Consider the following 3,471-nt stretch of genomic DNA (forward strand, 5'->3'; position numbering starts at 1 on the left):
CTTTGAGCTGTGGTGCTGGAGAAGAGTATTGAATATACCATTGACTGCTAAGAGAACCAACAGGTTCAACCTAGAGAGAGTGGAACATAGCTGCTCCTTGAAGACAAGGATTCTGAAGCTTCATCTTAAATACATTGGACATGTTGCAAGGAGGACCAGTCCTTGGAGAGGGATTTCATTCTTGAGAGGGTGGAGGGACAGCACAAGAGAGGAAGACCCTCAATGAGATTAACTGATTCAATGACTAGGATAATGGGGTTAGGTGTGCTGGAGATAATAACATTGGGACAGGATAGAGCAGGATTTAGAGCTGCTGTACAGAGGGTCACTATGAGTCACAGATGACTTGAGGGCACATATCAACAGCATAATTTTGTAGGAAGCTCTGGTACGGTAAGGAGCTGCACTGCCAATCCGAGGCTTCTAAGATATGAATCCACTCGCTGCTCTGCAGAGAAAAGATGGACAGTCTATTCCTGTGTATACTTCAGTTTACTGCCTTTGAAAAATCACTCGATAATCAACTATGAGTTGGTTCTGGCTTAAGAGTATACAACAAATGCCTTGTATACAAAGTTTATGAAAGTGAATTTTATTTATTTGATTGTTGTTGGGAATATATACAGCAAAGTTTAGACTAGTCCAACAGTTTCAATATGTAAGCTTTAGTGACATTGATTAAATTCATCCATTATCCTTCCTCATTAACATAAGCTCATTGCCTTCTAAGATTTTTTCCCTTTTTTTATACTCATATACATTGGGTTGTATCTTTCATTTACATCATGTTTCATATAATCATTCATATACATACTATTTTATATTACTTTTTTAATTGGTTTGCTTACAAAGTTTATGTACCTTGGTTTCACACTATTAATTTGTACTGTGTTTCATACAATCATTCTCAGGCACTTTGTTTTATAAAAAAATCTGTGTGTGCTACCCTCCATTAGACTAAGGACTCCCCAGTTACAGTGCCTGTGTTCCTAAAGCACAAATATAGAAATATGGTTGTCTCTTTTCCTTCTCCCACTGGCTACATATCTTGGGCTCTAAGGCCACTGTGTTTACAACAAATAAAGTCAATCATTTAATTCTCTGTCAAAAATAACTCTTACTGCTTTTACCCTTGTTTGGGACTCTAAGCTTCCTCTACTCCATGTGTCCAAGGTATAGTTGCCCTCTGACTCGTCCTGAGGCTCATTGCCAATGTATTTTTCACTTTTTTGTTGAGATTTTAATGAAAACTTTCATTGTTATGTAATTCCCTCCCCGAGTCCACTTTTCTATGCAGCTCTTATTCTGGACTCTTGTCTCACAAATAATACCTACTCATATATTCAGTTTAAACAATTCAGTTCCTCATCTGTTTCAATGCAGTGTACATTATATATCCCCTCTTTTCTTAGTTTCCCCCAAAACCCCATGTCAGTCCTGTTTTATAACAGTGACATTATGCAGTACTTTTTCTTTTGTGATGGAGATATTTCACTCAGCATTATGTCCTCAAAGTCACCCATTTTGTATAATATAGTATTCCTTTGTGTGAATATACCACAGCTTCTCTATCCATTCGTTTGTTAATGGGTGCTTGGGTTGTTTACATCTCTTTGATATTGAGAATAACACAGCTATAAACATTGGTGTGCATATATCTGCTTGGGTGGCAGTTATGGTTTCTTTTTGGTATATTCCTGGTAGTGGAATTGCTGGGTCAAATGGTATGTCTATTTTCAACTTTTTGAGAAAGCATCGTATCACCTTCCAGAGTGGTTACTCAATTTTACACTTCCACCAACAGTGAATAAGGATCCCAGTTTCTCTACACCTTTGCCAGCATTTGTTGTTTGCTGCTTTGTTGAATTTTGCTATTCTTACTGGGGAGAGATGATATCTCATAGTTATTTTGATTTGCTTCTCAATCAGAAATAGGGATTTTGAACATGTGGTTCTAGTTCTTTTGGATTCTATTGGTAAGGATTTTATTTCGGATTTTTGCATCTCTTTTCAAGAGAGATATTGGCCTATAATTTTCTATTTTGGGGTTATCTTTACCTGGTTTTAGTATCAAGGATCTGTTTGCTTCACAGGATGAGTCTACGAGAATCCATCTTTTTCAATTTTCTTAAATACTTTATGTAGAATTGGTGACAGTTCTCTGAATGTTTGATAAAATTCACTTGTAAAACTATCTGATCTAATGATTTTTTTTTGGCTGGAAGTTGTTTTATTATCTTTTCAATGTCTTCTTTTGTAATGGATCTATTCAGGTGTTCAATTTCAGTCTGTGTCAGTTTAAGTAAGCCATGAGTTTCTAAGTCTTTGTCCATTTTCTCTGGATTTTCAGATTTGTTTGAGTACAGTTTTTCATAACATTCCATAGCAAGCCTTTTTATTTTAGTTGGATCTGTTGTGACATTGCCCGTTTCATCTTTTCATCAGTTAATTTGTGTCATTTGTTTCTTTTACCTTTGTTAGTTTTGCTAGTGGTTTGTCATATTTGTTGACCTTTTCAAAGAACCAACTCTTGGTTTTCTTGGTGGTTTCAATTTATTTCTGTTTCATTTTTTTTTCTGCCCTAATTTTGATAATTTCAGGGTTTTTAGAGTGTGTATAGTTTTCTTGCTGTTGTTTTTCTATTTGTTTGAGCTGTTGGGTTAGAGAGTCAATGGTCATTTTTTTCCTGTCTTTTGATGTGTTTACTTATTCCTATAAATTGACCTCTCATAACTTCTTTGGCTGTTTTTCAGAGGTTTTTGTAAGTGGTGTTTTTATTATCATTTGTTTCAAGAAACTTTTTAATTTCATTTTTTATTTCTTCTCATACCCACTCATGTTCAAGCAAGGTGTTGTTCAGCTTCCAAATATATGACTTTTTTTCCTTTATCCTCTTGTTTTTAATTTCTAATTTTGTAACATTGTGGTCTGAGAAGATGCTTTGTATTATTTCTGTGTTTTTTAATTTATTAATATTTGCCATGTGACCTAAAATGTGATCTATTCTGGAGACTATTCCTTGAACTTTAGATAAGGAGGCATAATGTGGAGTCATTTGTTTGTTTTCTTGGTTTGTTTTTGTTCTTGTTTTTGTTTTTCGGTGGGGTTTTTTTTTGGTGCATTATATAGAGATAGAGTGATAGAGTGAGAGAGAGAGAGGTATAATTGACTTGGTTTACTTTGTGGTTTAATTATTAAGTTTCTTTATTGAGTTCCTTCTTTCTGTTAGTTCTATCTTTTCTTGAGAATAATGTATTGAAGTCTCCAACTACTATGGTGATGTCTATTTCCTTTTTCAGTTTTGTTAATTTAGAGATAGATTATATATATTACAATTTTAACATTTGGTGCATGGATATTTATTATTGTTATGTCCTCTTGTTCTATTGACTCTTTAGGCATTATGTAGTGACCTTTCTTATCCTTTTTCATGGTTTTTGCAATGAAATATATTTTATCAAAGATTAATAT

This window comes from Elephantulus edwardii, unplaced genomic scaffold (assembly GCF_000299155.1).
Source record: "Elephantulus edwardii isolate Elephantulus edwardi_28Jun2011 unplaced genomic scaffold, EleEdw1.0 scaffold00053, whole genome shotgun sequence".
Lineage (NCBI taxonomy): Eukaryota > Metazoa > Chordata > Mammalia > Macroscelidea > Macroscelididae > Elephantulus > Elephantulus edwardii.